Source organism: Pyxicephalus adspersus, chromosome 4 (genome assembly GCF_032062135.1).
Source record: "Pyxicephalus adspersus chromosome 4, UCB_Pads_2.0, whole genome shotgun sequence".
NCBI lineage: Eukaryota > Metazoa > Chordata > Amphibia > Anura > Pyxicephalidae > Pyxicephalus > Pyxicephalus adspersus.
The window spans coordinates 138742926-138757302 of record NC_092861.1 but is presented as its reverse complement, the minus strand read 5'-3'; the positions used below and the strand labels follow the sequence as shown (position 1 = coordinate 138757302).

General features: G+C 38.9%; 1 long non-coding RNA gene across 1 annotated transcript in view; it reads left to right on the top strand.

Moving 5' to 3' along the window:
* LOC140329477 (uncharacterized) overlaps positions 1 to 14377 on the top strand; it is a 152459-nt gene that overhangs the window by 115179 nt on the left and 22903 nt on the right. Inside the window, exon 2 of the long non-coding RNA XR_011920489.1 lies at positions 1950 to 2060. This is a non-coding gene — a long non-coding RNA (uncharacterized lncRNA). The remainder of the gene's footprint in view (positions 1 to 1949; positions 2061 to 14377) is intronic.

Sequence of the window (14377 nt, the reverse complement as noted above, 5' to 3'; positions counted from 1 at the left end):
AACGGCTCAACCAACAACCAGGACCGACATTCTAAAGCACTAACTACATAATTAAGCCCCCCCCCAAAAAAAGTGTCTTATAAAATGTAATCTCAGTTTATTAGAGCTTGTTTATGCTAGAGCTTTCTTGTATAGATTGCTATTGTTTGTCCAGATCAGTGACAGGCAAAAAGAATGGGGTTAATGGTCTGGTCAATCTACATTACAGATTATTTATTATATAGAGAAGGCTACGTTATATATCTGCAGGTATCACATGAGGAGACCTCATGGCAGACTTTTGGCATCATCTCCTTCTGTAACCACCATACATATGTGTTGTAATCTAAATGTTAATGGAAACCCTCATGTAAACCCAATCACTGAAATTCCATATAAAATTCTCATAACATAAAAAAGCATACTTACTACCATATTTTTAACTTTATTTAAAAGAGTGGCTATTACTTTTATATATAGTAAAAATGTGGTAAAAGTGTTGTCATTGTATTTTTATTTTGGCGAGGACCCCTCCCCTTCGGCCTTTAGCGCCACCGAAGTAAAAACTGAAGGGGGAACCAGCAGCCTCCAGGATTCTAATGTCATAAATCCCAGGAAGCTGTAAGCTGCTCCTTCTGCCCATGCCCAACATGGAGTCATAAAGGGCTGTCCTATAATGTGCTCGATCTCACGCATGCGCAGTGAGGTCAGTACCTTTTTTTTCACATTATCAGGAAGACACTTCACCCGATCTCTTCCTGCTCAATACGAAATAGGATGACATGAGAAAAATCCCAAAGAAAGAAGATGGCGGCGCTGTATGCTACAGTGAACAGTGCTACGCCAAAAAGAAGAAAAACCATGCCAGCTTGGAACCCACTGGGGTCAGTTTGTGGACGGATCAAGGGCTTGTCATCAGTAAAGTGAATTTTTTTCTTTTTCACAAAAGTTCCACTTTAATGTTAATAAAAGTTTTTTTTTTTTGCATCTGCAGCTTTCATTAAAATAATACCTGATGATCCAGCCATAAAGATTCAGGAACCATTAAATGACAACACTACAAATGGCAGACTATGGCTTCCTCAAGATTAGTATGGCCAGAAGGATGATGTGATATACATATTTTTAAATAGTCAGTATTTGTGAACAATAAAAAGACAAATGTTTTATTGATCCTTTACCTTTTAGTAGCCAGTAAAGCATTTTTACAGTCAGCATTGGTGTCCCTTTGTAAGGCAAAAGTATAAATGAAATGGTAGAGTTAAACAATATATATACATATATTTTGCATAGATGAGACACATTTGCTAGACAAGGGCTAATAAAATAGCCTGCAATACAAATAAGAGCAGTCTATATTTAAATAGATATGTTTGCTAAGCAGCAGCACTCTGATTGATATGATCACTTTGGATTTGATGAAGTATTGGAGCTGCTTTGCCATTTTATTGACACAAAAATGTATATTGTAAGAACCGATAACTGAAATATAAAAAAATAATATTTATTAAATAATAGCTGGTGGTTATTCCTGTTATGGGGTGACCATAGTATACACCTGTTGCTTTGTGTTGTATCTCTGTGACAAGCAGACTACCAGTAGTGGTGCTGACACACATTGCACAGGTATGTTCTATTGTTGTCACCATTACGCAACCCACTGTGATAAATGCCTTGCAACCCTTACTGGAGTGCATACCCACAGATAGGAAGTGGTTGCAATGGGGCTGCAGGAGATCACAACAAGGCATGCAAACGAAAAAAAACAGTATTTAAGGTTTTTTTAATGGCAGTCTTTTTGTAATATACAGTGCTTACATCAACCCACAAATAGCATCTGTCACAAAGTAATATTACAGGGTTTAGGAATTGTTAAACATTAATTTAGTTTTAAGTGTAAGCTAAGTTGACTATCTGGAATTTTCATTTAAAAAAAATACACTTCATCACCTTGTTTCCTTTTCTTACAGGTTCCTCTTCATCGTTATCTGATATTGCACTGCGAAGGTGCTAGATTGGGTGAAGTTCCTTTCTTAAAATGCAACAAAAAGTACCAATCTCACCTCAGGTGACCTACAATGGTTAGTCTTAATTCATAAGGTCTAAATCTTTTCTAAAAAGTATCAAAAGGTTAGCAAAAAGATAGCACAGATTCAACTGTCCCCATTGGAGAATTATTATTATTATTATTATTATTATTAATATTAATATTATTATTATTATATAATAATAATAATAAACTGGATTTATAAAGCGCCAACATGTTGCGCAGTGCTGTACATTAAATAGGAGTTGCAATCGACAGACAGTGACACAGGAAGAGGAGAACCTGCCCCGAAGAGCTTACAATCTAGGATTATCTTCCCTTACCTCTTGTCCTAGGAAAATAAACATCACAAAAAAATATAAATGTATTACAAATAGGCAATAGGACTAATGACAAATTGGGCTAACTATTCCCTACATTATCCAAAATAAGAATAAAGTAAAACCTATGCAGCCATGCACGTTCAAGTGTATCTAAACCAAAAATGTAATATATTGCAGTTTTGCAAACTTTGGATTTGGTGGCTGCATATGTTTTCTTTTTTCCTTTACATTAATTTGATAATCCAGCAAGTAACACACATCCTATCCTAGGGTGACAATGCTCAATACCTTACTATTGTATGCACCATACTATTCCATGCACCATTACCACCAAAACTGATACCATACCTTCCCTAAAATGCAACAAAAAGCACCGATTTCACTTTTTATTTATTTTATTTTTTTTACATTTTTACAGGAAAGCTCCTTTTGCGAATTTGCCATTTCAGGGGCTATTGTAGTCCCCACAGTGGGGTGCCTCCTGTAGTCCCCCACCCCTCTCCATGGAGCACAAAATAGGCTGCTTAGCATTACCTAAGCAGCCCATATGAACAATGTTCCTGAAACTGTCAGTAACAATGGTTTTGAGCTACAATAATTGAACATCCTTCCTGACAGTCCTAAGACTAAACTGTCCATGTTCCCGCTAGATCCATAAGGGTCTGCTTCCATTGCAAACTCCCCAAGCCAATTCTTTACTTCTGAGCATGAGTTGTATTAATTTCTACAAAAGTTTCTTATTATGCAATCAAAAATAATTTACAGCAGTGGAGAATGTCTTTGACTTTTTTTCAGCTGATGGTAAATCCATTGACTTGGAAGGACCCTAACAGCTCTTACCATATAGTTGCTCAATCCCCCAGAACTTTTACATTTATCTTTTAGTTATCTTCCTACTCATGTTATTTATTGGAGTTTATGATCATATTACACATATCTGCTACAAAGTTGCTAGCACACCATCTGCTTTACTGGCATATACAGTGAATGCTTCCAAGATCTGGATTTGCAATCTTGTAAACAATAGGCTACTATAAGTTTTCTGCAAATAAGTGAAATAATCATGTGCCACTGTAGACCTTTACCAATAATTCTAATAAATTCAATGAATGAGTTTTATCATTATATAATTGTTTTAGAACAGCAGTGACACAAAGTTCCTTTTTGCTACATACAGAACATTTTTTTTAAATTCCCCAGCACCATCTAGCTAGTCAATCTAGCTAGTCAACAATAAAAAAGAAGAAATAAAAGTTTTTTGTTGCAAACATAAATATTGTACGTATGAAGACATTTTGTTGCACAAGGGATTTTTGAAAAGTGGGGTCTAGATCTAAACTGTGAGATCCCAACCTGGGATAGGTTTGATTAGATAAATCAGAGGTGTCAAACTCACATCATAGAAGGGGCCAAAATCTAAAACACAAGTCATGGGACGAACTTTTTATTAGGATACTTAGGTGTCTTCCATAAGAGAAGCTTACGTTGGGATGCTGTGATCATATCAGATATTTTCGTGATGACTTGTTTGTATCCCTGCAGCCACTAGTTCTGTTGGGTGAGACACTTAGTTAAATCACACATCATAGCAAGATCTTTGCAGCCAGGTTGGCAACAGGTTGTAGCAGGGTGACAATTCAGGCAAGGTCTTTCCTTTATTTTGCATTAAATGAGCAAATAGTTCCCTGAGCGCAAAAATAATTTGAGGACTGTGCTCCTGCTCAGTCACCTTACTTTTGTATGCTACGGCACGTCTCCATGCTCTGCACCTACTCTGGACAAAACAGCTGTAACTGGCAGTGATTCAGGGCACAATCACCAGGGGCCACATAAAAATGGACCGTGGGCCATATTCGGCCTTGTGTTTGACACCTGATAAATAGACAGATAGATAAGTGGACAGATAATGAAGAAAGAGAGTGCAAACCTTGGATCCCATGCTCTTAAAAGTAAGGCTAGGTACACACATGCAATTTTTCTCGTCCGATAATCGGCTCAGGGCCGATTTTGAAGGGGAAGCTTGCTTGTGTACAGCACTCGTCGTCCATCATCTGAACAACTGTTCTGGCGGATCCATGGACAATGTACAATGAACGATCGTAATAGAAGTGAAGGGGTAGGGCGGGGTGCCGTTCCGTCGTTCTCCCCTTCCCCTCTCTATACAGCAGAACGGTGCTGAATGTACATCCCTCGTTCATGCATCATGCAGTCGTTGGAAAGCATTGTGAAGGATCCTTTCCAAAGACAATGATTGCCCGTGTGTACTAAGGCTGGGTACACACGTGCAATAATTGTCATTGGGAGGGATCTTTCACAATCCTTTCCAAGGAGTAAAGACTGCACAATGCATACGCTGTGCATAAAGCTCCATTCTGCATATATGAGAGGGGAGGGGAAAACGAGGAGCAGCACCCCAATGCTCCATCTCCCCCTCTCTTTCATTACGATCGTTCATCATCCGTGGATCTGCCAGGACGTTCATCAGACCAACGAATGACAACTGCTGTACACACACCACATTCTCGTCCAATATCAGCCGATTATCGTACGGGAGTCATCTAATGTGTGTATGTAGCCTAAAGCAAAGCACCAAAACACCAGGCAGCTGTGTGTCTGCACCGAATACCACATGCTGCAATGGAGATTAATTCATACCAAGCACAGAAAATGTGCACATGAAGGCATTAAAATAAAAAATCTCTATTCCCCAACACTATTCAGCACAAAAAAAAATTCAGTTACAACATTTAGGGTAAAAACAGAAGTTTTTTTGTTGTTTACTTTAGCAATCACATGTGAAGTCACACAGACATGTCCACACATTAAGCACATGGGTACATGGTCATCTGAAAAAAAACATGCACTGCCCAATAAACATTTGTGAATGCGTAATGCTAATAAAGATTATCAATAGCATAATTCACCCATAAATAAAAATAAAGAGCTGGATGAACAGAGACAATTCACTTCTCATATTTGATTAAAAATATTTCCAGATTTTGCAGGGCTCTCTCCTTTGCCCTCCAGCTAATGTCAATAGCCTATGTTGTGTTCTTTGAAATCTATTGTCATGTGACATGTCAAAGCCAAAAGCACCACAGGAGAGACATTATATCCTGGCCTGCCTCTGAGAAACTCACAGGGTTGGCTTCCAGAGAATGAAAAACAGGTTCTCGAGCTACTGTTCCACTTGCATGCATCAGAAAAGAAACTCAGAGTAAGCAATAAGCTGCATTTAGAACCAGTATGTACTGGATGAAATTTAAACAAGATGTAAGAAGAAGGGTTTTTCTCAGTGAGTAATGGAAAGTTTCCCTGGTGGCTTAAAAAAAAGTGTTTGAAATGCTTGCAGTTGTCCACAAACCTTGGCAATATCCTTGGGATGGAAAAACAAACTGAAACTCACAGACTAAAATGTCAAAATGCCAAATCTCTATAATATAAAGAAATCTTTATTTTTTAATTTTATTCCTTATTGTTGTTGTCATGAATGTGTATTGCGCCCAGCAGCAGCTTTGATTTTGCCACTTATTTTCCACACATGGACACAAAGAACAGTTTCTGAGGTCTAAAATGTATGTCCTAGATACTTCAGCCCATCAAGACTCATTCCTTGAACTTGGTCCTGGTTCAGTGAAGACTAGAACTTGAGTTTCCCACTAGTGGGGACACCTATGGCCTAATGCAAACCAATTAAATGTCTTTGCCTAAAAACCCAGCTAACAATATGACCACTTTGCTGCTATACATATAGTGGTCATTTATTAGGAGCCTGCTATAACTAAACTATTGTATTATGATAACTGTATGCAGTTACCATTTGTAATGACAGGACTCCATGATTTTCATATGTTTTTACATTTGCAAAAAGACTAAGCTACCAAACAAAACTGAAAGTTACAAGACTTTGAATTAACTCTATAAAACGTCCAGGGGCTCCAGGTAACCTACAATCGTCAGACCTAATTCATGAGGTCTAAACCTTTTTTTAAAAAAGTATCAAAAGGGATTAAAAGTAAGGTAGGAGAGATTTAACACCTCTATGAGGTTATTTTCTGTTATTTTCTGTGGATATAGCAATTATTGCAGAAATTATAGCAGACCTGAAAGTTATATTTTAATGGTTCCCCATGCTAAAAAGTTCAAGAAACACTGCTATACTTAGTAAAGAAATTACCATTTTAGAAAGTTAGAAACAGATATCCCTATTGAAGGATTTCCCCTTACCTCTTGTCCTAGGAACAGAAACATTACAAAAATATAAAATTGTTGGATAATTCCAAATAGGGCTAGCTATTCTCTACTTTTCCAAAACAATAAAAAAATAATATAAAGCAAAAGAGAAAACCTATGCAGGTATGTACTTTAAAGTGTATCTAATCCAAAAATGTAATATGAAGGACTAATGACCGTTCATCCGATTATCGTTAACAAACAAAGTGCACAACGCCGACGAACGCGGAATGTCGCTGTAAGCGAACGTCGGTCCCAGCAGATCTGATTGGGCGAGGATTGTCCGCAACCTATTATTTGTACAGTCGTTCAGTGATCATGGATGGTTCTGCAGTACACTTTCTCCTTTACAAGTCACTTATTGCATTGTTCAAACGATCGTATCTAGTGTGTGTACATATTGGTAGATTATATTTGAATGATCGTGCACAATACGATTGTTCAAAATAATTGTGCATAATCGTTGATCTATCGTTAGTTGTTCGTTTTCTAATGACAATTATTGCACATGTGTACCTAGCTTTAGGGTGACAACGCTACATACTATTCCATGCACCATTATCTGCAACACTGATACCACTTTGCTGCCATTCCCAGCAATAATAATGCAATCCCATGTTACTGTTCTTTAGCAATGTAATTAGCCCTCAAAAGAATGGCCCAGCTGATCAGCAACTAAAGAGAAGCTTTTCAGACTGGGAAAGAAAGGGGAAGAAACTTAAGACAATCAGGCTTTACTTCCTTGCATTGTACTGTCAGTTTAACAATGGATACTTGCTGACAAAAAGGGGGAGCAGAATTAGATGGATGACCCCCTCGGTGTTTAGTGTCAAATCAACAACCTGGTGGAAAATTAGTGACCAAACTGTGTTCCTTATGGGCATGGTGAAAAACAAGGTCATCTAGCTGGTTTTGCTATCAGGTAAGGGAACCTGGACTGCAAGAGGAGGGAAACAGAATTGCAAATCAATTGGAAGGTAATAATTAATGCAAGTATGTATAGTTAATTATTTGATTAGATGTGTGCTTTAAAAGGCCTCTTTTTAGGCTAAAGGTTGACTTCTGGGTATTTTTTTATAGAAAGCCCCCCCCCCACATGCAACTTTAGGTTAAATGTCTTGTTCCTTTACAGATCTCGATTATTTATCTCTTTGAAAAGCACTATTTTGGGTATTCCACCCTCAGCACTAATTGATAGATCTTTGGCACCCCTGACTTAAGGTGCGTACACACTTCCATTTTTTATCGTTCAAAAGGAACGACGAACGACCGATTGGGCAAAAAATCGTTCGTAAAAAAGTAACCAACGACCCTGACGAACGAGGAAAGTCGTTGGAAACGAACGACCGGACCGGCGGATCGGATTGGACGACGATCGTTGAACATCGTTCGTGTGTATCGTGCAGGATCGTTCGTCGTTCGTTTTCCAACGATAATAATTGGAAGTGTGTACGTAGCTTAAATAAAAAACACTTTCAGTAGCCTATATGCCTCTAGATTACACTGTCTGTTTTTAGGCCCCTGGGTTATTGTGGAGCTCTCCAAACAATATTTCAGGGAAACTTGCCAAATTCAAAAGTTCAGATCTTCCTTCTTTACTGTATATTTTACACCCACGCATTTCATACAGTAGATGTCATCCAAAATCAAACAGAGGTACAATAGACCAGTTTTTCTAAATATGTCAAACCTGTTCTGATCTGTTTACTCTTAAGAAAAATATTGTTGAAAAGCTTTAGCGCAATAGTTAATCTAACAAGCCCACTGCCAGCAGACATTCCTTAGAAGTCATGTCTTTTTTTTCCTAGAAGCAGATAATGCTGTAGGTTAAATGGAATCAACAAACAGCTGTACAAAGAGAACAAATAGCCCAAAATGACTTTCTTTGAATACAAACATTGTTTAAATTATTAATGCAAAAAGATACTTAGCAATGATAAATTAGGTATTATTGATCTGAATATTTAAATGGATAACTATGTAAACACAAAAAAAGTATAAAAAATCAACAAAATATCAACAGTAAATATAGCCTACTGGGGGTTGCCCACTATCATGGTATCACTAAAGTTATCCTATAGGGAATATCTGGCTGGGCTACGGACACTAAACTAAAAATATATAAAATGTAAATGAGCCTATAAACAAGCCCCTGTTGACCTCTGTAGGTGCTGTCACTGTGGAGCAATTCATAAATAGCATGTATCAGTCCCACCTAATTAGACTACACACAATGGGCCTGATTTATCAAAGCTCTCAAAGTCTGTAAAAGATAGACTATTATGAAAGAACCTGGGTGACCCAGCAAACCTGCAATGGATCTGGTCCAGGATTGAAAACATGGGCCAACTAATAGCTAATGATTTTTAAGAAATCCATTTCAGGTTTGCCTGATCACCCAAGTTCTACAGTGACTACAGATTGGCCTGTTTGCTGTTGGTGCTTTAGGGAACCAGTTCAACAAGAAAGTGATATACTCCATCTGCAAGATATCAGAATTACCAGCTGTGTTCCTTTGAGCTTATGAGTTTTGGGTGTCTACCTACTATTCCCTCCCTTCCCTTTGCATTTTTCTGCTCTTCTTGTTCCATATATCAAAAGAGTTAATCAAGGTAAGTAGAACCGCTTATATTGGCCACATGAGACATACAAAGAGTTTTCAATGATACCCTCAACAGATATAAAGATCAGATATTATCAACGTGTTTAAGTGTCCCATATCTAACAAAAACTTAAACAGAAGATTTGAATAAACTTCCCTGATAAGATATGTTCTGCTCAGTGTGAAATAAAGCTTATCCTTAGGGTAAATCCACCCCACTGCCATTAAGCTCACAATGTTTACCCCTTCTAATCTAATAGATAAGATTGTTTAAAAAAAATGGAGCTACCTGAATTTGTAGTCATGTGACAGGCTGGGCCCAATTTCTTCATTTCATGGCACAGACCACCGTTCTGCTGGCCATCAGAAGAGCCCATCACAGGGATCTTCATAGGGTTCTGTCGGGGGTACCATGACATTAAAGTGTAGGAGATTTCAGCAATACCAACTAGTGGCCCTGGACAGAGCTTCTAGATACTAATGATCCATACAAGATAAACTTTAACTAAACCAGTCTCTTTTTGTATCTTTTCTTCTTAATGTCAATGGATAGCAGCTGATAAGGGATTTGGGGTATTTTTGCCAGGAAATCAGCTTTAACAATGTACATAGCCAAGTAAGGGGAGGTTAAGAATTTGTGTAAGACACAGGGATAAAGAGGAAGCACCTAGAAGTAGATCTGTGATCTGACATTTGTGATTCTGGGTAGAAATGGACAATCAACTGCCATCACCAGTACATTTTTATGCCTTGTAAAAATAGTTTATGGTGACAGATGTTAAAACTGGAATCTTTTACCATGGTGGCTAGGTATGTCTTGGTGGCACTAATTACAACATTTTAGAAAATTGGGTAGGGCCTGCTGGTATGTGGACTGGGCTTCATTTTGCTAATCTTCGGGTTTCGTGTAAAATATCTTTGTCATGTCTAATTTGTCAAAAAAGGTCCTGCCATCATCAAGGTAAAGGGAAATTGGCCTATATGAACTGTCTTACAACACTTCCTATGTGGTTGTAATAAGAAAGAGATCAGTGCGGTGATAGTATAGGTCATAGGACGGACATCCTTTACAACTTCACCTTGATCTAATCTACAAATAGGCATTTTTGGCACAAGAAAAGCTTAGCTTTCAATATACTTTTATATAGAAACCTTGTAGAGGTCATGTCATAGAGTACAGATTAAGAAAGGGATGATGAATAGTGAGCAATGCAGAACATTGTATTACACAATAGAAAATGGCCTTCTTTTATAAAGATGTCATTACTCACCTGCTAATAACTTCCCCTTGTGTTTGTCATTATCTTGAGACAATCTCTATATTTATGTGTTAGATCAGTGTAGTATATGATTATGTTTCTATGCAGAGCACTGGCTGATGACTGAAGGGGTAAGTCTGGGAGGTCTGTATACATTATTCTTCTATACTGGGGGTGGTGTGGTAGTCCTGTGAGCTCAGGTTTCTGTAAGGCCATGGTAATAAAGAAAAACTGCTGCTTTATGAAGCACATACAAAATAATGAGCTGTTCTGGTCAAAAGCTTTATTTTCCCTTCCTTTTTCGGACCTTGTATATTCTCACTGTCTTAAGGTATACTGTAAGTGCAACCCATGGCCATTTATGGATGTGTTAGAATAATAATAAAGAATAAAACTAAGAAAAGAACTCTTTCCATTAGAACTTTCATCTTACTTGAGAAAATAACCATCCAGTTGTGGTTGAGCAAATATGTTGTGAAAAAAAAATATGTGGGTTGACGTTGCTGATCTCCCAATAAAGATGCCAGTTGACTGGCTTACAAGCTCATCTGATGATTCAAGATGTTTTAAGTCAAAACAAGCATGAAACATGCAAATACACAAAGCTCCTCACAAGTTGGTAGAATGTCCTGCTCTCATAAAGTAGACCTTCTATATAAACATAAGGGCCATTTACATTTCCTAGGCTCTCTTCCTCTTCTCCAAGTCTTCCACATCGCTAGGCAAGGCCTCCCCGATGTTCTGGGTAAATTTAGGTGGAGCAATGAAAATAAAATTTCATGAAAACATGTCTTAATATTTTGCAAGGACTATTTCTCATGAAATTTAAGTTGTTTCGTGTGGAACACGGAGGATGGTGACATCTTACCCACCTAGGCACTGTCACTTTCACCTACGCAACATCACCAAAATCTGCCCCTACCTGTCCCCTGAGACCACCAAACTCCTTGTACATGCTCTCATCATCTCCCGTCTGGACTACTGTAACATTCTTCTCGCTGGTATTCCACTAACCCGACTCTCTCCTCTACAATCTATCATGAATGCTGCAGCCAGACTCATCCATCCTTCCCTCCGCTCCTCTTCCGCTGTATCTCTTTGTAGTTCTCTCCATTGGCTTCCATTTCACCTTAGAATCAAATTTAAACTCCTGTGCTTTGCCTTCAAATCCCTACACAGTTATTGTCCCACTTACATTTCTGACATGGTTAAAAAATACTCCCCCTGCCGCTCTCTCCGCTCCTCCAATGACCTACTATTGACTTCCTCACTCATAACCTCATCACACGCACGGATACAAGACTTCTCTAGAGCTGCTCGAACTCTCTGGAATGGTCTTCCTCGTCCTATTCGGCTTGCTCCTACTTTCTGCTCATTTAAAAGAGCGCTCAAAACCCATTTTTTCAAACTTGCCTACCCGTCTTCTTCTGTCAATTGAAACTACCACTACACACCACCACTACATATTTCCCATCCTATTGTGTGTGAAATTCCCTCACCTACTAGATTGTAAGCTCTTCGGGGCAGGGTCCTCTCCTCCTGTATCACTGTCTGTATTAGTCGGTAATTTGCAATCCCTATTTAATGTACAGCGCTGCGTAATATGTTGGCGCTATATAAATCCTGTTTATTAATAATAATAATAATAATAATAGGCACAAACAGAAGATTGAGGGAAGGTAAGTGGAATGTTCATTTTTAGCAGAGGGTCAATTTAAAAGGAAACCAAACTATCCTACCACATTTCATATTTGCTCTGGTGTTTATTTACATCCAGCAGCTTTTTTAGTGAGCTGGCCGTGCTAGTGAAGTATCTTGGGGAGCTACTAAACAGGCCTGGTCAGCTCAGTGAAGATTCATCACAGAAATGAAAACAAACATTGAAAATGCTGCACCATTCTGAGACAAGTATGCATCAAGCAAGGGGGATGGGGGTTTGTAAATGGATAAGTGCACTTATCCTTAAAACCAGGCCTGAAAGACAAGGCAGTGATCAAGAACACTAGAAATAAGTCTAAAAGATTGCTGATTACAGTAGTCCATAATTCAGGGGTCCAAGGCTGCAGGTGAAGTCATGTGTGGAGCTTGAGTGTAACAGCGTTTAATAGCTGGAAACCTTTAAAAAACATTGGGGTAATGAGAAGTGCCATTTTTATCCCTTTTTCCCCCAGGTGCTAGGATGTGTCCTAGAGATCCTCCACCTACAATGTCCCTGTCTCTTTGTAATGCCAATAGCTTTAACAAGCCAGAAATACACCTATACAACATGCACCAGAAGAATTAGAGCCTTTACTGCCTGGCCTTCTTGAGTACAGTATTTGAATTCTCTCCTGTTATATTTGGTTTTAAAACACTCCTGTGGGTGACATCCCCTTTGAAGACTCTTCCGTCAATTGTAGGTTCTGGAAAAATGAAAAGATCTTATGAAAAGATCATAAATCTTTTTTTCCAGGGAATACAGACTGATTCTGCTAAACACCTTAAGGAGGGGTCCCAATTCCTTTTTGTTCAAATACAAGGTGTTATGAAATGTTGACATTACGGAACCAAAAGTGGTTGTGTTACCTTGAAAAAGTATTTATGATCTAATTTACACAATAATTTACACAATAACCCCAGGACCTGCAACTGGTGGAAGAGATCTCATAGGATACAGCTCTCAAAGCATAAACCAAATATATTAGGAGAAGATACCAACATTGTGTTCAAGAGGGCCAAGCAGTAAAGCACTCCATTTGGGTCCCTTGAACTTTTCCACCAGTTGAAAGCCATAGACCATCTTTTCCCCTGGGAAAGCAGGCTGATTCTGCTAAACACATCCGAAATTGTTGATATGGAATTTTGGAAACATTAGGAAATATTTTATACATTGCTTCCTAAAATACTCTTCAGTTTTTCAAAAGTTCCTGGCTTTGCCCCCTTCCAGATGAAATAGAAAAACGAGTGTAGGGGCATATGACAGCCTAATATCTTAGTATGTAACTGTGCAAATATCAGGTCTTTTTGATTCTTAAAACTGATTTTTCTTTTAGTGAGAAGCTGTGATGGCAGAGGCACAAGCAAGTTTTACTTCGTTGGAGTTACGGGCCGTCATAAAGTTTTTGTTTCTCCAGGGAAAGTCAGCAAAGGACATTCACACTGAGATGTCACATACACTAGGGGGGAAGTGTCCTTCCTACAGCACTGTCAAAACCAGGATCTCTCATTTCAAGACTGGGCATTTCACTGTTGAAGATGAGCCCCGATGAGCCTGCAATGCTGTCCATATGCTGATAATTGAGGACCAGCGAATATCCACAAAAAAGATAGCCCATATGTTTGACATCTCACGGGAGCGTGTTGGGTTTGTTATCACCACTATCCTGGACATGTGCAAGCTTTCAGCGAAGTGGGTGCCGAAATGTTTGAACAGTGATCAGAAGAAGAAACAAGTTGAAGCATCCAAAGCCATTTTGGCCCATTTTGAAGGTGCACAGGACTTTTTGGCTAGGTTAGTGACTGAGGATAAAACCTGGCTCCACATCTATGACCCTGAAACCAAGGAACAGTCAAAGGAATGGTGCCACAACGGGTCCCCGTGGCCGAAGAAGTTCCAAATCCAGAAATCGGACAAAAAAGTCATGGCGTCCGTTTTCTGGGACAAAGATGGTATTCTGTAAGTGGACTACCTACCTCAGGGCTCTAGTATAACCAGACAGTATTATGCTAACCTCCTGGAGGAGCTGAAGGAGGCAAATAAAACGAAACGCAGTGGAAAGTTGACCAAAGGGATTCTTTTGTTGCAGGACAATGCACCTGCGCACACGTCCAACGTTGTGGCTACCAAGTTGAACACCCTGGGTTTCCAATTGGTCCACCATCCCCCCTACTCACCTGACCTGACCCCTTTGGACTAATATTTGTTCCCAAATTTGAAGAAACACCTGAAGGGGCA